The sequence below is a fragment of the Ambystoma mexicanum genome (assembly GCF_040938575.1).
Source record: "Ambystoma mexicanum isolate Mex_15411 chromosome 12 unlocalized genomic scaffold, UKY_AmexF1_1 Mex_chr12_unloc.1, whole genome shotgun sequence".
NCBI lineage: Eukaryota > Metazoa > Chordata > Amphibia > Caudata > Ambystomatidae > Ambystoma > Ambystoma mexicanum.
Window position 1 is genome coordinate 15,994,788 of NW_027182322.1, and position 21,507 is coordinate 16,016,294.

General features: G+C 46.5%; 9 non-coding genes across 9 annotated transcripts; all 9 read right to left on the reverse strand.

The window, feature by feature from the left end:
* Positions 1-291: 291 nt before the first annotated feature.
* On the reverse strand, positions 292-363 carry TRNAA-CGC (transfer RNA alanine (anticodon CGC)). The gene has a single exon. It is a non-coding gene; the product is annotated as a tRNA-Ala (tRNA).
* Positions 364-2,758: 2,395 nt separating this feature from the next.
* TRNAA-CGC (transfer RNA alanine (anticodon CGC)) lies at positions 2,759-2,830 on the reverse strand. The gene has a single exon. It is a non-coding gene; the product is annotated as a tRNA-Ala (tRNA).
* A 2,400-nt stretch (positions 2,831-5,230) lies between these two features.
* Positions 5,231-5,302, reverse strand: TRNAA-CGC (transfer RNA alanine (anticodon CGC)). The gene has a single exon. It is a non-coding gene; the product is annotated as a tRNA-Ala (tRNA).
* Positions 5,303-7,696: 2,394 nt separating this feature from the next.
* Positions 7,697-7,768, reverse strand: TRNAA-CGC (transfer RNA alanine (anticodon CGC)). Its single transcript has one exon. It is a non-coding gene; the product is annotated as a tRNA-Ala (tRNA).
* A 2,401-nt stretch (positions 7,769-10,169) lies between these two features.
* On the reverse strand, positions 10,170-10,241 carry TRNAA-CGC (transfer RNA alanine (anticodon CGC)). Its single transcript has one exon. It is a non-coding gene; the product is annotated as a tRNA-Ala (tRNA).
* Positions 10,242-12,641: 2,400 nt separating this feature from the next.
* TRNAA-CGC (transfer RNA alanine (anticodon CGC)) lies at positions 12,642-12,713 on the reverse strand. The gene has a single exon. It is a non-coding gene; the product is annotated as a tRNA-Ala (tRNA).
* A 2,394-nt stretch (positions 12,714-15,107) lies between these two features.
* TRNAA-CGC (transfer RNA alanine (anticodon CGC)) lies at positions 15,108-15,179 on the reverse strand. The gene has a single exon. It is a non-coding gene; the product is annotated as a tRNA-Ala (tRNA).
* Positions 15,180-17,580: 2,401 nt separating this feature from the next.
* On the reverse strand, positions 17,581-17,652 carry TRNAA-CGC (transfer RNA alanine (anticodon CGC)). Its single transcript has one exon. It is a non-coding gene; the product is annotated as a tRNA-Ala (tRNA).
* A 2,402-nt stretch (positions 17,653-20,054) lies between these two features.
* On the reverse strand, positions 20,055-20,126 carry TRNAA-CGC (transfer RNA alanine (anticodon CGC)). Its single transcript has one exon. It is a non-coding gene; the product is annotated as a tRNA-Ala (tRNA).
* Positions 20,127-21,507: the final 1,381 nt, after the last annotated feature.

Consider the following 21,507-nt stretch of genomic DNA (forward strand, 5'->3'; position numbering starts at 1 on the left):
TGAAAAGAAACGCAAGGCAATGCCAATCCTTTCACGATTCTGCACGGTTAAAACTGTGGTGTGATGGTACTCTCTGTGCATTTCTATTTGTAGTGATTGTGAAGGCATACAGGATGTTGACACTGGCAGGGACGCAAACCTCACTGATATATTACAGGCAGGTTTGCGATACGGGCACCAGCGTTTTCTCAGACAAATAGATATGAATGTCGATGATCCTATAATCATGGCCCGAGTTGCAGTGTGAAATACAAAATAACCGGGACAAAATCACACTGAAGTTTATGCAAATGGAGGTGCCGGGGATTGAACCCGGGACCTCATACATGCGAAGCATGCGCTCTACCACTGAGCTACATCCCCTTGGTGTGCGGTGAGTCTGTCCTGCAGACATCTTTTCCTGGGAGAATTCTTCCGGTCAAAGTATGCTGCCAACTGAAGCACTAGCAAAAGACCAGGGAAAACGGGAGCAAGACTGGAAAAGCACATGGTCACACTGAAGCAGTGTGCATTATGCTTCTCCATAAGAGATGACTTCCAGGGGAAGTATTCCACCAGAGGATTACCGTGCTCAAAGAGCCATCTAGTGGACAGAGACCATATGACAGTCAAAAAAAGGGAAACAATTGGAGATGCCAGGGATTGGACCCGGGGCCTCATACATGCAAAACAAGTGCTCTACCACTGAGCTACATCCCCTCGGTATGCAGTGTGTCTGTCCTGCAGACATAATTTTCAGGGAGAACTCTTCTGGTCAAAACATTCTGCCGAGTGAAGCACTAGCAAAAGAGCAGGGAACACTGGAGCAAGAATGGAAAACCACATGGTCACACTGAAGCAGTGTGCATTTTGCTTCTCCATAAGAGATGACTTCCAGGGGAAGATTTCCACCAGAGGATTACTGTGCTCAAAGGGCCATCTAGTGGATAGAGATCATTTGACAGTCAAAAAGAGAAACAAGTGGAAATGCCCCGGGTCCTCATACATGCAAAGCATGCGCTCTACAACTGAGCTACATCCCCGCTGAGAGGACACTTCCTCATCACACCTAAAAGCTTCAGGAGGGAGTGGGCTAAGTAAGGAAAGGGGTTTGCAGTAGTGCATATGAAAAAACATGACAACTGCCAAATTACATCTTACTACTTACAATGACAAAGTTAAAGCGCCAGGTCGATCTCATCACGTTGGTGCCTGAGACATCACATAATGTGACACGGCCATCTCGGATAGATGCCCCAGATTTGAGAAGTGTAGTTATGGAGAAAAAATAAATAAATATATATATATATATATATATATGTATGTCTTCAAACACCAAAAATGAGATAGCACCATTTCGCGCAGGAATTCCTCCAGCCGAAAGCCCACAAATGTTGCTAGATAGACTGACACCTCTTTCGGATGTCCTTCTGTATTTGCTGGCTAGTGGAAAGCAAAGTGGACCAACCACTCTATAGCTCTGCCGTCATGAGTGTCCCTAGCACACTCGGCAGATGTCGCTTCTCTAGGCAGACAAGCAGTGGAATTCTGCGGAAGGTCAATGGTGCTTCCATTGGTTTTGCCACTAGGCGATCCATTGCAGCGCTAGAATGAAGCATAACCCGCTGAATGCATTCAGGGTGTTCTGCGGTGGGAAAGGTCAGAGGGGGTGATAGTTGGTGAGCGTGCACAGCACCTCAGAATGATACCACTGCCTAGCAGGGGGACCGGTGGAGACACTATTCTCAGCCAATGCCCCTCTGTATGAACGAGTCTGCTTTGTGTCATCCCGGTAAGAGATCAGGCTAACAGGCTTCCAATGAAAAAAGCAGACATCACACTGAAGCATGGTGCACCGTGCATGTCCACAATCATCGGCTCCAAAGAGAAGACGTTCAGCAACAGGATTTAGTATGGCAAAAGACCACATCATCCTAATTCCCATGTACAGGAAAAAGCCCACACTTGAAGAAACATATCATATGGAGATGCCGGGGATCGAACCTGTGGCCTCATACTTCCAAAGCAGGTGCTCTACCACTGAGTTACATCCCCGCTGCCAGCAAGGACCTATGAAATCTACCAGATGCTGGCTGGCTGCTTGGGACTAACAGCGCCCAGAACTGATGGTAACTGTCGAATTTGAGTTTCCAAATGGCGGACTTCATTTTAGAGCCACCTGTTTCTGGTTGTCCATAGAAACATGCAGAAAAGCTGCCCCCCCCCTGCAATCCCCCTGATCAACTAATGAAAAATATCAATATGTTCAAGGCTTTTGCTTTTAGAAGCCGGAGATAGGCCCCAGCAGCAGAGCTGGTAGGATATTCCAGCTCAAAACTAACAAGTTACAGAACCTGATCAACTTAGGTTGACAACAGAGGTACATCTGTGGCCACATCCAGTGAAAACAAATTATTTTTAAAGCTAGCCATCATATGCTACAAAGGTACAATGGTGGAGCTATACATTCGGAACCAAAACAATCGACTGAAAAGAAACGCAAGGCAATGCCAATCCTTTCACGATTCTGCACGGTTAAAACTGTGGTGTGATGGTACTCTCTGTGCATTTCTATTTGTAGTGATTGTGAAGGCATACAGGATGTTGACACTGGCAGGGACGCAAACCTCACTGATATATTACAGGCAGGTTTGCGATACGGGCACCAGCGTTTTCTCAGACAAATAGATATGAATGTCGATGATCCTATAATCATGGCCCGAGTTGCAGTGTGAAATACAAAATAACCGGGACAAAATCACACTGAAGTTTATGCAAATGGAGATGCCGGGGATTGAACCCGGGACCTCATACATGCGAAGCATGCGCTCTACCACTGAGCTACATCCCCTTGGTGTGTGGTGAGTCTGTCCTGCAGACATCTTTTCCTGGGAGAATTCTTCCGGTCAAAGTATGCTGCCAACTGAAGCACTAGCAAAAGACCAGGGAAAACGGGAGCAAGACTGGAAAAGCACATGGTCACACTGAAGCAGTGTGCATTATGCTTCTCCATAAGAGATGACTTCCAGGGGAAGTATTCCACCAGAGGATTACCGTGCTCAAAGAGCCATCTAGTGGACAGAGACCATATGACAGTCAAAAAAAGGGAAACAATTGGAGATGCCAGGGATTGGACCCGGGGCCTCATACATGCAAAACAAGTGCTCTACCACTGAGCTACATCCCCTCGGTATGCAGTGTGTCTGTCCTGCAGACATAATTTTCAGGGAGAACTCTTCTGGTCAAAACATTCTGCCGAGTGAAGCACTAGCAAAAGAGCAGGGAAAACTGGAGCAAGAATGGAAAACCACATGGTCACACTGAAGCAGTGTGCATTTTGCTTCTCCATAAGAGATGACTTCCAGGGGAAGATTTCCACCAGAGGATTACTGTGCTCAAAGGGCCATCTAGTGGATAGAGATCATTTGACAGTCAAAAAGAGAAACAAGTGGAAATGCCCCGGGTCCTCATACATGCAAAGCATGCGCTCTACAACTGAGCTACATCCCCGCTGAGAGGACACTTCCTCATCACACCTAAAAGCTTCAGGAGGGAGTGGGCTAAGTAAGGAAAGGGGTTTGCAGTAGTGCATATGAAAAAACATGACAACTGCCAAATTACATCTTACTACTTACAATGACAAAGTTAAAGCGCCAGGTCGATCTCATCACGTTGGTGCCTGAGACATCACATAATGTGACACGGCCATCTCGGATAGATGCCCCAGATTTGAGAAGTGTAGTTATGGAGAAAAAATAAATAAATATATATATATATATATATATATATATGTATGTCTTCAAACACCAAAAATGAGATAGCACCATTTCGCGCAGGAATTCCTCCAGCCGAAAGCCCACAAATGTTGCTAGATAGACTGACACCTCTTTCGGATGTCCTTCTGTATTTGCTGGCTAGTGGAAAGCAACGTGGACCCACCACTCTATAGCTCTGCCGTCATGAGTGTCCCTAGCACACTCGGCAGATGTCGCTTCTCTAGGCAGACAAGCAGTGGAATTCTGCGGAAGGTCAATGGTGCTTCCATTGGTTTTGCCACTAGGCGATCCATTGCAGCCCTAGAATGAAGCATAACCTGCTGAATGCATTCAGGGTGTTCTGCGGTGGGAAAGGTCAGAGGGGGTGATAGTTGGTGAGCGTGCACAGCACCTCAGAATGATACCACTGCCTAGCAGGGGGACCGGTGGAGACACTATTCTCAGCCAATGCCCCTCTGTCTGAACGAGTCTGCTTTGTGTCATCCCGGTAAGAGATCAGGCTAACAGGCTTCCAATGAAAAAAGCAGACATCACACTGAAGCATGGTGCACCGTGCATGTCCACAATCATCGGCTCCAAAGAGAAGACGTTCAGCAACAGGATTTAGTATGGCAAAAGACCACATCATCCTAATTCCCATGTACAGGAAAAAGCCCACACTTGAAGAAACATATCATATGGAGATGCCGGGGATCGAACCTGTGGCCTCATACTTCCAAAGCAGGTGCTCTACCACTGAGTTACATCCCCGCTGCCAGCAAGGACCTATGAAATCTACCAGATGCTGGCTGGCTGCTTGGGACTAACAGCGCCCAGAACTGATGGTAACTGTCGAATTTGAATTTCCAAATGGCGGACTTCATTTTAGAGCCACCTGTTTCTGGTTGTCCATAGAAACATGCAGAAAAGCTGCCCCCCCCCCTGCAATCCCCCTGATCAACTAATGAAAAATATCAATATGTTCAAGGCTTTTGCTTTTAGAAGCCGGAGATAGGCCCCAGCAGCAGAGCTGGTAGGATATTCCAGCTCAAAACTAACAAGTTACAGAACCTGATCAACTTAGGTTGACAACAGAGGTACATCTGTGGCCACATCCAGTGAAAACAAATTATTTTTAAAGCTAGCCATCATATGCTACAAAGGTACAATGGTGGAGCTATACATTCGGAACCAAAACAATCGACTGAAAAGAAACGCAAGGCAATGCCAATCCTTTCACGATTCTGCACGGTTAAAACTGTGGTGTGATGGTACTCTCTGTGCATTTCTATTTGTAGTGATTGTGAAGGCATACAGGATGTTGACACTGGCAGGGACGCAAACCTCACTGATATATTACAGGCAGGTTTGCGATACGGGCACCAGCGTTTTCTCAGACAAATAGATATGAATGTCGATGATCCTATAATCATGGCCCGAGTTGCAGTGTGAAATACAAAATAACCGGGACAAAATCACACTGAAGTTTATGCAAATGGAGGTGCCGGGGATTGAACCCGGGACCTCATACATGCGAAGCATGCGCTCTACCACTGAGCTACATCCCCTTGGTGTGCGGTGAGTCTGTCCTGCAGACATCTTTTCCTGGGAGAATTCTTCCGGTCAAAGTATGCTGCCAACTGAAGCACTAGCAAAAGACCAGGGAAAACGGGAGCAAGACTGGAAAAGCACATGGTCACACTGAAGCAGTGTGCATTATGCTTCTCCATAAGAGATGACTTCCAGGGGAAGTATTCCACCAGAGGATTACCGTGCTCAAAGAGCCATCTAGTGGACAGAGACCATATGACAGTCAAAAAAAGGGAAACAATTGGAGATGCCAGGGATTGGACCCGGGGCCTCATACATGCAAAACAAGTGCTCTACCACTGAGCTACATCCCCTCGGTATGCAGTGTGTCTGTCCTGCAGACATAATTTTCAGGGAGAACTCTTCTGGTCAAAACATTCTGCCGAGTGAAGCACTAGCAAAAGAGCAGGGAAAAATGGAGCAAGAATGGAAAACCACATGGTCACACTGAAGCAGTGTGCATTTTGCTTCTCCATAAGAGATGACTTCCAGGGGAAGATTTCCACCAGAGGATTACTGTGCTCAAAGGGCCATCTAGTGGATAGAGATCATTTGACAGTCAAAAAGAGAAACAAGTGGAAATGCCCCGGGTCCTCATACATGCAAAGCATGCGCTCTACAACTGAGCTACATCCCCGCTGAGAGGACACTTCCTCATCACACCTAAAAGCTTCAGGAGGGAGTGGGCTAAGTAAGGAAAGGGGTTTGCAGTAGTGCATATGAAAAAACATGACAACTGCCAAATTACATCTTACTACTTACAATGACAAAGTTAAAGCGCCAGGTCGATCTCATCACGTTGGTGCCTGAGACATCACATAATGTGACACGGCCATCTCGGATAGATGCCCCAGATTTGAGAAGTGTAGTTATGGAGAAAAAATAAATAAATATATATATATATATATATATATATATGTCTTCAAACACCAAAAATGAGATAGCACCATTTCGCGCAGGAATTCCTCCAGCCGAAAGCCCACAAATGTTGCTAGATAGACTGACACCTCTTTCGGATGTCCTTCTGTATTTGCTGGCTAGTGGAAAGCAAAGTGGACCCACCACTCTATAGCTCTGCCGTCATGAGTGTCCCTAGCACACTCGGCAGATGTCGCTTCTCTAGGCAGACAAGCAGTGGAATTCTGCGGAAGGTCAATGGTGCTTCCATTGGTTTTGCCACTAGGCGATCCATTGCAGCCCTAGAATGAAGCATAACCCGCTGAATGCATTCAGGGTGTTCTGCGGTGGGAAAGGTCAGAGGGGGTGATAGTTGGTGAGCGTGCACAGCACCTCAGAATGATACCACTGCCTAGCAGGGGGACCGGTGGAGACACTATTCTCAGCCAATGCCCCTCTGTCTGAACGAGTCTGCTTTGTGTCATCCCGGTAAGAGATCAGGCTAACAGGCTTCCAATGAAAAAAGCAGACATCACACTGAAGCATGGTGCACCGTGCATGTCCACAATCATCGGCTCCAAAGAGAAGACGTTCAGCAACAGGATTTAGTATGGCAAAAGACCACATCATCCTAATTCCCATGTACAGGAAAAAGCCCACACTTGAAGAAACATGTCATATGGAGACGCCGGGGATCGAACCTGTGGCCTCATACTTCCAAAGCAGGTGCTCTACCACTGAGTTACATCCCCGCTGCCAGCAAGGACCTATGAAATCTACCAGATGCTGGCTGGCTGCTTGGGACTAACAGCGCCCAGAACTGATGGTAACTGTCGAATTGGAGTTTCCAAATGGCGGACTTCATTTTAGAGCCACCTGTTTCTGGTTGTCCATAGAAACATGCAGAAAAGCTGCCCCCCCCTGCAATCCCCCTGATCAACTAATGAAAAATATCAATATGTTCAAGGCTTTTGCTTTTAGAAGCCGGAGATAGGCCCCAGCAGCAGAGCTGGTAGGATATTCCAGCTCAAAACTAACAAGTTACAGAACCTGATCAACTTAGGTTGACAACAGAGGTACATCTGTGGCCACATCCAGTGAAAACAAATTATTTTTAAAGCTAGCCATCATATGCTACAAAGGTACAATGGTGGAGCTATACATTCGGAACCAAAACAATCGACTGAAAAGAAACGCAAGGCAATGCCAATCCTTTCACGATTCTGCACGGTTAAAACTGTGGTGTGATGGTACTCTCTGTGCATTTCTATTTGTAGTGATTGTGAAGGCATACAGGATGTTGACACTGGCAGGGACGCAAACCTCACTGATATATTACAGGCAGGTTTGCGATACGGGCACCAGCGTTTTCTCAGACAAATAGATATGAATGTCGATGATCCTATAATCATGGCCCGAGTTGCAGTGTGAAATACAAAATAACCGGGACAAAATCACACTGAAGTTTATGCAAATGGAGGTGCCGGGGATTGAACCCGGGACCTCATACATGCGAAGCATGCGCTCTACCACTGAGCTACATCCCCTTGGTGTGCGGTGAGTCTGTCCTGCAGACATCTTTTCCTGGGAGAATTCTTCCGGTCAAAGTATGCTGCCAACTGAAGCACTAGCAAAAGACCAGGGAAAACGGGAGCAAGACTGGAAAAGCACATGGTCACACTGAAGCAGTGTGCATTATGCTTCTCCATAAGAGATGACTTCCAGGGGAAGTATTCCACCAGAGGATTACCGTGCTCAAAGAGCCATCTAGTGGACAGAGACCATATGACAGTCAAAAAAAGGGAAACAATTGGAGATGCCAGGGATTGGACCCGGGGCCTCATACATGCAAAACAAGTGCTCTACCACTGAGCTACATCCCCTCGGTATGCAGTGTGTCTGTCCTGCAGACATAATTTTCAGGGAGAACTCTTCTGGTCAAAACATTCTGCCGAGTGAAGCACTAGCAAAAGAGCAGGGAAAACTGGAGCAAGAATGGAAAACCACATGGTCACACTGAAGCAGTGTGCATTTTGCTTCTCCATAAGAGATGACTTCCAGGGGAAGATTTCCACCAGAGGATTACTGTGCTCAAAGGGCCATCTAGTGGATAGAGATCATTTGACAGTCAAAAAGAGAAACAAGTGGAAATGCCCCGGGTCCTCATACATGAAAGGATGCGCTCTACAACTGAGCTACATCCCCGCTGAGAGGACACTTCCTCATCACACCTAAAAGCTTCAGGAGGGAGTGGGCTAAGTAAGGAAAGGGGTTTGCAGTAGTGCATATGAAAAAACATGACAACTGCCAAATTACATCTTACTACTTACAATGACAAAGTTAAAGCGCCAGGTCGATCTCATCACGTTGGTGCCTGAGACATCACATAATGTGACACGGCCATCTCGGATAGATGCCCCAGATTTGAGAAGTGTAGTTATGGAGAAAAAATAAATAAATATATATATATATATATATATATATATATATGTATGTCTTCAAACACCAAAAATGAGATAGCACCATTTCGCGCAGGAATTCCTCCAGCCGAAAGCCCACAAATGTTGCTAGATAGACTGACACCTCTTTCGGATGTCCTTCTGTATTTGCTGGCTAGTGGAAAGCAAAGTGGACCCACCACTCTATAGCTCTGCCGTCATGAGTGTCCCTAGCACACTCGGCAGATGTCGCTTCTCTAGGCAGACAAGCAGTGGAATTCTGCGGAAGGTCAATGGTGCTTCCATTGGTTTTGCCACTAGGCGATCCATTGCAGCCCTAGAATGAAGCATAACCCGCTGAATGCATTCAGGGTGTTCTGCGGTGGGAAAGGTCAGAGGGGGTGATAGTTGGTGAGCGTGCACAGCACCTCAGAATGATACCACTGCCTAGCAGGGGGACCGGTGGAGACACTATTCTCAGCCAATGCCCCTCTGTCTGAACGAGTCTGCTTTGTGTCATCCCGGTAAGAGATCAGGCTAACAGGCTTCCAATGAAAAAAGCAGACATCACACTGAAGCATGGTGCACCGTGCATGTCCACAATCATCGGCTCCAAAGAGAAGACGTTCAGCAACAGGATTTAGTATGGCAAAAGACCACATCATCCTAATTCCCATGTACAGGAAAAAGCCCACACTTGAAGAAACATGTCATATGGAGACGCCGGGGATCGAACCTGTGGCCTCATACTTCCATAGCAGGTGCTCTACCACTGAGTTACATCCCCGCTGCCAGCAAGGACCTATGAAATCTACCAGATGCTGGCTGGCTGCTTGGGACTAACAGCGCCCAGAACTGATGGTAACTGTCGAATTGGAGTTTCCAAATGGCGGACTTCATTTTAGAGCCACCTGTTTCTGGTTGTCCATAGAAACATGCAGAAAAGCTGCCCCCCCCTGCAATCCCCCTGATCAACTAATGAAAAATATCAATATGTTCAAGGCTTTTGCTTTTAGAAGCCGGAGATAGGCCCCAGCAGCAGAGCTGGTAGGATATTCCAGCTCAAAACTAACAAGTTACAGAACCTGATCAACTTAGGTTGACAACAGAGGTACATCTGTGGCCACATCCAGTGAAAACAAATTATTTTTAAAGCTAGCCATCATATGCTACAAAGGTACAATGGTGGAGCTATAAATTCGGAACCAAAACAATCGACTGAAAAGAAACGCAAGGCAATGCCAATCCTTTCACGATTCTGCACAGTTAAAACTGTGGTGTGATGGTACTCTCTGTGCATTTCTATTTGTAGTGATTGTGAAGGCATACAGGATGTTGACACTGGCAGGGACGCAAACCTCACTGATATATTACAGGCAGGTTTGCGATACGGGCACCAGCGTTTTCTCAGACAAATAGATATGAATGTCGATGATCCTATAATCATGGCCCGAGTTGCAGTGTGAAATACAAAATAACCGGGACAAAATCACACTGAAGTTTATGCAAATGGAGATGCCGGGGATTGAACCCGGGACCTCATACATGCGAAGCATGCGCTCTACCACTGAGCTACATCCCCTTGGTGTGTGGTGAGTCTGTCCTGCAGACATCTTTTCCTGGGAGAATTCTTCCGGTCAAAGTATGCTGCCAACTGAAGCACTAGCAAAAGACCAGGGAAAACGGGAGCAAGACTGGAAAAGCACATGGTCACACTGAAGCAGTGTGCATTATGCTTCTCCATAAGAGATGACTTCCAGGGGAAGTATTCCACCAGAGGATTACCGTGCTCAAAGAGCCATCTAGTGGACAGAGACCATATGACAGTCAAAAAAAGGGAAACAATTGGAGATGCCAGGGATTGGACCCGGGGCCTCATACATGCAAAACAAGTGCTCTACCACTGAGCTACATCCCCTCGGTATGCAGTGTGTCTGTCCTGCAGACATAATTTTCAGGGAGAACTCTTCTGGTCAAAACATTCTGCCGAGTGAAGCACTAGCAAAAGAGCAGGGAAAACTGGAGCAAGAATGGAAAACCACATGGTCACACTGAAGCAGTGTGCATTTTGCTTCTCCATAAGAGATGACTTCCAGGGGAAGATTTCCACCAGAGGATTACTGTGCTCAAAGGGCCATCTAGTGGATAGAGATCATTTGACAGTCAAAAAGAGAAACAAGTGGAAATGCCCCGGGTCCTCATACATGCAAAGCATGCGCTCTACAACTGAGCTACATCCCCGCTGAGAGGACACTTCCTCATCACACCTAAAAGCTTCAGGAGGGAGTGGGCTAAGTAAGGAAAGGGGTTTGCAGTAGTGCATATGAAAAAACATGACAACTGCCAAATTACATCTTACTACTTACAATGACAAAGTTAAAGCGCCAGGTCGATCTCATCACGTTGGTGCCTGAGACATCACATAATGTGACACGGCCATCTCGGATAGATGCCCCAGATTTGAGAAGTGTAGTTATGGAGAAAAAATAAATAAATATATATATATATATATATATATATATGTATGTCTTCAAACACCAAAAATGAGATAGCACCATTTCGCGCAGGAATTCCTCCAGCCGAAAGCCCACAAATGTTGCTAGATAGACTGACACCTCTTTCGGATGTCCTTCTGTATTTGCTGGCTAGTGGAAAGCAACGTGGACCCACCACTCTATAGCTCTGCCGTCATGAGTGTCCCTAGCACACTCGGCAGATGTCGCTTCTCTAGGCAGACAAGCAGTGGAATTCTGCGGAAGGTCAATGGTGCTTCCATTGGTTTTGCCACTAGGCGATCCATTGCAGCCCTAGAATGAAGCATAACCTGCTGAATGCATTCAGGGTGTTCTGCGGTGGGAAAGGTCAGAGGGGGTGATAGTTGGTGAGCGTGCACAGCACCTCAGAATGATACCACTGCCTAGCAGGGGGACCGGTGGAGACACTATTCTCAGCCAATGCCCCTCTGTCTGAACGAGTCTGCTTTGTGTCATCCCGGTAAGAGATCAGGCTAACAGGCTTCCAATGAAAAAAGCAGACATCACACTGAAGCATGGTGCACCGTGCATGTCCACAATCATCGGCTCCAAAGAGAAGACGTTCAGCAACAGGATTTAGTATGGCAAAAGACCACATCATCCTAATTCCCATGTACAGGAAAAAGCCCACACTTGAAGAAACATATCATATGGAGATGCCGGGGATCGAACCTGTGGCCTCATACTTCCAAAGCAGGTGCTCTACCACTGAGTTACATCCCCGCTGCCAGCAAGGACCTATGAAATCTACCAGATGCTGGCTGGCTGCTTGGGACTAACAGCGCCCAGAACTGATGGTAACTGTCGAATTTGAGTTTCCAAATGGCGGACTTCATTTTAGAGCCACCTGTTTCTGGTTGTCCATAGAAACATGCAGAAAAGCTGCCCCCCCCCCTGCAATCCCCCTGATCAACTAATGAAAAATATCAATATGTTCAAGGCTTTTGCTTTTAGAAGCCGGAGATAGGCCCCAGCAGCAGAGCTGGTAGGATATTCCAGCTCAAAACTAACAAGTTACAGAACCTGATCAACTTAGGTTGACAACAGAGGTACATCTGTGGCCACATCCAGTGAAAACAAATTATTTTTAAAGCTAGCCATCATATGCTACAAAGGTACAATGGTGGAGCTATACATTCGGAACCAAAACAATCGACTGAAAAGAAACGCAAGGCAATGCCAATCCTTTCACGATTCTGCACGGTTAAAACTGTGGTGTGATGGTACTCTCTGTGCATTTCTATTTGTAGTGATTGTGAAGGCATACAGGATGTTGACACTGGCAGGGACGCAAACCTCACTGATATATTACAGGCAGGTTTGCGATACGGGCACCAGCGTTTTCTCAGACAAATAGATATGAATGTCGATGATCCTATAATCATGGCCCGAGTTGCAGTGTGAAATACAAAATAACCGGGACAAAATCACACTGAAGTTTATGCAAATGGAGGTGCCGGGGATTGAACCCGGGACCTCATACATGCGAAGCATGCGCTCTACCACTGAGCTACATCCCCTTGGTGTGCGGTGAGTCTGTCCTGCAGACATCTTTTCCTGGGAGAATTCTTCCGGTCAAAGTATGCTGCCAACTGAAGCACTAGCAAAAGACCAGGGAAAACGGGAGCAAGACTGGAAAAGCACATGGTCACACTGAAGCAGTGTGCATTATGCTTCTCCATAAGAGATGACTTCCAGGGGAAGTATTCCACCAGAGGATTACCGTGCTCAAAGAGCCATCTAGTGGACAGAGACCATATGACAGTCAAAAAAAGGGAAACAATTGGAGATGCCAGGGATTGGACCCGGGGCCTCATACATGCAAAACAAGTGCTCTACCACTGAGCTACATCCCCTCGGTATGCAGTGTGTCTGTCCTGCAGACATAATTTTCAGGGAGAACTCTTCTGGTCAAAACATTCTGCCGAGTGAAGCACTAGCAAAAGAGCAGGGAAAAATGGAGCAAGAATGGAAAACCACATGGTCACACTGAAGCAGTGTGCATTTTGCTTCTCCATAAGAGATGACTTCCAGGGGAAGATTTCCACCAGAGGATTACTGTGCTCAAAGGGCCATCTAGTGGATAGAGATCATTTGACAGTCAAAAAGAGAAACAAGTGGAAATGCCCCGGGTCCTCATACATGCAAAGCATGCGCTCTACAACTGAGCTACATCCCCGCTGAGAGGACACTTCCTCATCACACCTAAAAGCTTCAGGAGGGAGTGGGCTAAGTAAGGAAAGGGGTTTGCAGTAGTGCATATGAAAAAACATGACAACTGCCAAATTACATCTTACTACTTACAATGACAAAGTTAAAGCGCCAGGTCGATCTCATCACGTTGGTGCCTGAGACATCACATAATGTGACACGGCCATCTCGGATAGATGCCCCAGATTTGAGAAGTGTAGTTATGGAGAAAAAATAAATAAATATATATATATATATATATATATATATGTCTTCAAACACCAAAAATGAGATAGCACCATTTCGCGCAGGAATTCCTCCAGCCGAAAGCCCACAAATGTTGCTAGATAGACTGACACCTCTTTCGGATGTCCTTCTGTATTTGCTGGCTAGTGGAAAGCAAAGTGGACCCACCACTCTATAGCTCTGCCGTCATGAGTGTCCCTAGCACACTCGGCAGATGTCGCTTCTCTAGGCAGACAAGCAGTGGAATTCTGCGGAAGGTCAATGGTGCTTCCATTGGTTTTGCCACTAGGCGATCCATTGCAGCCCTAGAATGAAGCATAACCCGCTGAATGCATTCAGGGTGTTCTGCGGTGGGAAAGGTCAGAGGGGGTGATAGTTGGTGAGCGTGCACAGCACCTCAGAATGATACCACTGCCTAGCAGGGGGACCGGTGGAGACACTATTCTCAGCCAATGCCCCTCTGTCTGAACGAGTCTGCTTTGTGTCATCCCGGTAAGAGATCAGGCTAACAGGCTTCCAATGAAAAAAGCAGACATCACACTGAAGCATGGTGCACCGTGCATGTCCACAATCATCGGCTCCAAAGAGAAGACGTTCAGCAACAGGATTTAGTATGGCAAAAGACCACATCATCCTAATTCCCATGTACAGGAAAAAGCCCACACTTGAAGAAACATGTCATATGGAGACGCCGGGGATCGAACCTGTGGCCTCATACTTCCAAAGCAGGTGCTCTACCACTGAGTTACATCCCCGCTGCCAGCAAGGACCTATGAAATCTACCAGATGCTGGCTGGCTGCTTGGGACTAACAGCGCCCAGAACTGATGGTAACTGTCGAATTGGAGTTTCCAAATGGCGGACTTCATTTTAGAGCCACCTGTTTCTGGTTGTCCATAGAAACATGCAGAAAAGCTGCCCCCCCCTGCAATCCCCCTGATCAACTAATGAAAAATATCAATATGTTCAAGGCTTTTGCTTTTAGAAGCCGGAGATAGGCCCCAGCAGCAGAGCTGGTAGGATATTCCAGCTCAAAACTAACAAGTTACAGAACCTGATCAACTTAGGTTGACAACAGAGGTACATCTGTGGCCACATCCAGTGAAAACAAATTATTTTTAAAGCTAGCCATCATATGCTACAAAGGTACAATGGTGGAGCTATACATTCGGAACCAAAACAATCGACTGAAAAGAAACGCAAGGCAATGCCAATCCTTTCACGATTCTGCACGGTTAAAACTGTGGTGTGATGGTACTCTCTGTGCATTTCTATTTGTAGTGATTGTGAAGGCATACAGGATGTTGACACTGGCAGGGACGCAAACCTCACTGATATATTACAGGCAGGTTTGCGATACGGGCACCAGCGTTTTCTCAGACAAATAGATATGAATGTCGATGATCCTATAATCATGGCCCGAGTTGCAGTGTGAAATACAAAATAACCGGGACAAAATCACACTGAAGTTTATGCAAATGGAGGTGCCGGGGATTGAACCCGGGACCTCATACATGCGAAGCATGCGCTCTACCACTGAGCTACATCCCCTTGGTGTGCGGTGAGTCTGTCCTGCAGACATCTTTTCCTGGGAGAATTCTTCCGGTCAAAGTATGCTGCCAACTGAAGCACTAGCAAAAGACCAGGGAAAACGGGAGCAAGACTGGAAAAGCACATGGTCACACTGAAGCAGTGTGCATTATGCTTCTCCATAAGAGATGACTTCCAGGGGAAGTATTCCACCAGAGGATTACCGTGCTCAAAGAGCCATCTAGTGGACAGAGACCATATGACAGTCAAAAAAAGGGAAACAATTGGAGATGCCAGGGATTGGACCCGGGGCCTCATACATGCAAAACAAGTGCTCTACCACTGAGCTACATCCCCTCGGTATGCAGTGTGTCTGTCCTGCAGACATAATTTTCAGGGAGAACTCTTCTGGTCAAAACATTCTGCCGAGTGAAGCACTAGCAAAAGAGCAGGGAAAACTGGAGCAAGAATGGAAAACCACATGGTCACACTGAAGCAGTGTGCATTTTGCTTCTCCATAAGAGATGACTTCCAGGGGAAGATTTCCACCAGAGGATTACTGTGCTCAAAGGGCCATCTAGTGGATAGAGATCATTTGACAGTCAAAAAGAGAAACAAGTGGAAATGCCCCGGGTCCTCATACATGAAAGGATGCGCTCTACAACTGAGCTACATCCCCGCTGAGAGGACACTTCCTCATCACACCTAAAAGCTTCAGGAGGGAGTGGGCTAAGTAAGGAAAGGGGTTTGCAGTAGTGCATATGAAAAAACATGACAACTGCCAAATTACATCTTACTACTTACAATGACAAAGTTAAAGCGCCAGGTCGATCTCATCACGTTGGTGCCTGAGACATCACATAATGTGACACGGCCATCTCGGATAGATGCCCCAGATTTGAGAAGTGTAGTTATGGAGAAAAAATAAATAAATATATATATATATATATATATATATATATATGTATGTCTTCAAACACCAAAAATGAGATAGCACCATTTCGCGCAGGAATTCCTCCAGCCGAAAGCCCACAAATGTTGCTAGATAGACTGACACCTCTTTCGGATGTCCTTCTGTATTTGCTGGCTAGTGGAAAGCAAAGTGGACCCACCACTCTATAGCTCTGCCGTCATGAGTGTCCCTAGCACACTCGGCAGATGTCGCTTCTCTAGGCAGACAAGCAGTGGAATTCTGCGGAAGGTCAATGGTGCTTCCATTGGTTTTGCCACTAGGCGATCCATTGCAGCCCTAGAATGAAGCATAACCCGCTGAATGCATTCAGGGTGTTCTGCGGTGGGAAAGGTCAGAGGGGGTGATAGTTGGTGAGCGTGCACAGCACCTCAGAATGATACCACTGCCTAGCAGGGGGACCGGTGGAGACACTATTCTCAGCCAATGCCCCTCTGTCTGAACGAGTCTGCTTTGTGTCATCCCGGTAAGAGATCAGGCTAACAGGCTTCCAATGAAAAAAGCAGACATCACACTGAAGCATGGTGCACCGTGCATGTCCACAATCATCGGCTCCAAAGAGAAGACGTTCAGCAACAGGATTTAGTATGGCAAAAGACCACATCATCCTAATTCCCATGTACAGGAAAAAGCCCACACTTGAAGAAACATGTCATATGGAGACGCCGGGGATCGAACCTGTGGCCTCATACTTCCATAGCAGGTGCTCTACCACTGAGTTACATCCCCGCTGCCAGCAAGGACCTATGAAATCTACCAGATGCTGGCTGGCTGCTTGGGACTAACAGCGCCCAGAACTGATGGTAACTGTCGAATTGGAGTTTCCAAATGGCGGACTTCATTTTAGAGCCACCTGTTTCTGGTTGTCCATAGAAACATGCAGAAAAGCTGCCCCCCCCTGCAATCCCCCTGATCAACTAATGAAAAATATCAATATGTTCAAGGCTTTTGCTTTTAGAAGCCGGAGATAGGCCCCAGCAGCAGAGCTGGTAGGATATTCCAGCTCAAAACTAACAAGTTACAGAACCTGATCAACTTAGGTTGACAACAGAGGTACATCTGTGGCCACATCCAGTGAAAACAAATTATTTTTAAAGCTAGCCATCATATGCTACAAAGGTACAATGGTGGAGCTATAAATTCGGAACCAAAACAATCGACTGAAAAGAAACGCAAGGCAATGCCAATCCTTTCACGATTCTGCACAGTTAAAACTGTGGTGTGATGGTACTCTCTGTGCATTTCTATTTGTAGTGATTGTGAAGGCATACAGGATGTTGACACTGGCAGGGACGCAAACCTCACTGATATATTACAGGCAGGTTTGCGATACGGGCACCAGCGTTTTCTCAGACAAATAGATATGAATGTCGATGATCCTATAATCATGGCCCGAGTTGCAGTGTGAAATACAAAATAACCGGGACAAAATCACACTGAAGTTTATGCAAATGGAGGTGCCGGGGATTGAACCCGGGACCTCATACATGCGAAGCATGCGCTCTACCACTGAGCTACATCCCCTTGGTGTGCGGTGAGTCTGTCCTGCAGACATCTTTTCCTGGGAGAATTCTTCCGGTCAAAGTATGCTGCCAACTGAAGCACTAGCAAAAGACCAGGGAAAACGGGAGCAAGACTGGAAAAGCACATGGTCACACTGAAGCAGTGTGCATTATGCTTCTCCATAAGAGATGACTTCCAGGGGAAGTATTCCACCAGAGGATTACCGTGCTCAAAGAGCCATCTAGTGGACAGAGACCATATGACAGTCAAAAAAAGGGAAACAATTGGAGATGCCAGGGATTGGACCCGGGGCCTCATACATGCAAAACAAGTGCTCTACCACTGAGCTACATCCCCTCGGTATGCAGTGTGTCTGTCCTGCAGACATAATTTTCAGGGAGAACTCTTCTGGTCAAAACATTCTGCCGAGTGAAGCACTAGCAAAAGAGCAGGGAAAACTGGAGCAAGAATGGAAAACCACATGGTCACACTGAAGCAGTGTGCATTTTGCTTCTCCATAAGAGATGACTTCCAGGGGAAGATTTCCACCAGAGGATTACTGTGCTCAAAGGGCCATCTAGTGGATAGAGATCATTTGACAGTCAAAAAGAGAAACAAGTGGAAATGCCCCGGGTCCTCATACATGCAAAGCATGCGCTCTACAACTGAGCTACATCCCCGCTGAGAGGACACTTCCTCATCACACCTAAAAGCTTCAGGAGGGAGTGGGCTAAGTAAGGAAAGGGGTTTGCAGTAGTGCATATGAAAAAACATGACAACTGCCAAATTACATCTTACTACTTACAATGACAAAGTTAAAGCGCCAGGTCGATCTCATCACGTTGGTGCCTGAGACATCACATAATGTGACACGGCCATCTCGGATAGATGCCCCAGATTTGAGAAGTGTAGTTATGGAGAAAAAATAAATAAATATATATATATATATATATATATATATATATGTATGTCTTCAAACACCAAAAATGAGATAGCACCATTTCGCGCAGGAATTCCTCCAGCCGAAAGCCCACAAATGTTGCTAGATAGACTGACACCTCTTTCGGATGTCCTTCTGTATTTGCTGGCTAGTGGAAAGCAAAGTGGACCCACCACTCTATAGCTCTGCCGTCATGAGTGTCCCTAGCACACTCGGCAGATGTCGCTTCTCTAGGCAGACAAGCAGTGGAATTCTGCGGAAGGTCAATGGTGCTTCCATTGGTTTTGCCACTAGGCGATCCATTGCAGCCCTAGAATGAAGCATAACCCGCTGAATGCATTCAGGGTGTTCTGCGGTGGGAAAGGTCAGAGGGGGTGATAGTTGGTGAGCGTGCACAGCACCTCAGAATGATACCACTGCCTAGCAGGGGGACCGGTGGAGACACTATTCTCAGCCAATGCCCCTCTGTCTGAACGAGTCTGCTTTGTGTCATCCCGGTAAGAGATCAGGCTAACAGGCTTCCAATGAAAAAAGCAGACATCACACTGAAGCATGGTGCACCGTGCATGTCCACAATCATCGGCTCCAAAGAGAAGACGTTCAGCAACAGGATTTAGTATGGCAAAAGACCACATCATCCTAATTCCCATGTACAGGAAAAAGCCCACACTTGAAGAAACATGTCATATGGAGACGCCGGGGATCGAACCTGTGGCCTCATACTTCCATAGCAGGTGCTCTACCACTGAGTTACATCCCCGCTGCCAGCAAGGACCTATGAAATCTACCAGATGCTGGCTGGCTGCTTGGGACTAACAGCGCCCAGAACTGATGGTAACTGTCGAATTGGAGTTTCCAAATGGCGGACTTCATTTTAGAGCCACCTGTTTCTGGTTGTCCATAGAAACATGCAGAAAAGCTGCCCCCCCCTGCAATCCCCCTGATCAACTAATGAAAAATATCAATATGTTCAAGGCTTTTGCTTTTAGAAGCCGGAGATAGGCCCCAGCAGCAGAGCTGGTAGGATATTCCAGCTCAAAACTAACAAGTTACAGAACCTGATCAACTTAGGTTGACAACAGAGGTACATCTGTGGCCACATCCAGTGAAAACAAATTATTTTTAAAGCTAGCCATCATATGCTACAAAGGTACAATGGTGGAGCTATAAATTCGGAACCAAAACAATCGACTGAAAAGAAACGCAAGGCAATGCCAATCCTTTCACGATTCTGCACAGTTAAAACTGTGGTGTGATGGTACTCTCTGTGCATTTCTATTTGTAGTGATTGTGAAGGCATACAGGATGTTGACACTGGCAGGGACGCAAACCTCACTGATATATTACAGGCAGGTTTGCGATACGGGCACCAGCGTTTTCTCAGACAAATAGATATGAATGTCAATGATCCTATAATCATGGCCCGAGTTGCAGTGTGAAATACAAAATAACCGGGACAAAATCACACTGAAGTTTATGCAAATGGAGGTGCCGGGGATTGAACCCGGGACCTCATACATGCGAAGCATGCGCTCTACCACTGAGCTACATCCCCTTGTTGTGCGGTGAGTCTGTCCTGCAGACATCTTTTCCTGGGAGAATTCTTCCGGTCAAAGTATGCTGCCAACTGAAGCACTAGCAAAAGACCAGGGAAAACGGGAGCAAGACTGGAAAAGCACATGGTCACACTGAAGCAGTGTGCATTATGCTTCTCCATAAGAGATGACTTCCAGGGGAAGTATTCCACCAGAGGATTACCGTGCTCAAAGAGCCATCTAGTGGACAGAGACCATATGACAGTCAAAAAAAGGGAAACAATTGGAGATGCCAGGGATTGGACCCGGGGCCTCATACATGCAAAACAAGTGCTCTACCACTGAGCTACATCCCCTCGGTATGCAGTGTGTCTGTCCTGCAGACATAATTTTCAGGGAGAACTCTTCTGGTCAAAACATTCTGCCGAGTGAAGCACTAGCAAAAGAGCAGGGAAAACTGGAGCAAGAATGGAAAACCACATGGTCACACTGAAGCAGTGTGCATTTTGCTTCTCCATAAGAGATGACTTCCAGGGGAAGATTTCCACCAGAGGATTACTGTGCTCAAAGGGCCATCTAGTGGATAGAGATCATTTGACAGTCAAAAAGAGAAACAAGTGGAAATGCCCCGGGTCCTCATACATGCAAAGCATGCGCTCTACAACTGAGCTACATCCCCGCTGAGAGGACACTTCCTCATCACACCTAAAAGCTTCAGGAGGGAGTGGGCTAAGTAAGGAAAGGGGTTTGCAGTAGTGCATATGAAAAAACATGACAACTGCCAAATTACATCTTACTACTTACAATGACAAAGTTAAAGCGCCAGGTCGATCTCATCACGTTGGTGCCTGAGACATCACATAATGTGACACGGCCATCTCGGATAGATGCCCCAGATTTGAGAAGTGTAGTTATGGAGAAAAAATAAATAAATATATATATATATATATATATATATGTATGTCTTCAAACACCAAAAATGAGATAGCACCATTTCGCGCAGGAATTCCTCCAGCCGAAAGCCCACAAATGTTGCTAGATAGACTGACACCTCTTTCGGATGTCCTTCTGTATTTGCTGGCTAGTGGAAAGCAAAGTGGACCAACCACTCTATAGCTCTGCCGTCATGAGTGTCCCTAGCACACTCGGCAGATGTCGCTTCTCTAGGCAGACAAGCAGTGGAATTCTGCGGAAGGTCAATGGTGCTTCCATTGGTTTTGCCACTAGGCGATCCATTGCAGCGCTAGAATGAAGCATAACCCGCTGAATGCATTCAGGGTGTTCTGCGGTGGGAAAGGTCAGAGGGGGTGATAGTTGGTGAGCGTGCACAGCACCTCAGAATGATACCACTGCCTAGCAGGGGGACCGGTGGAGACACTATTCTCAGCCAATGCCCCTCTG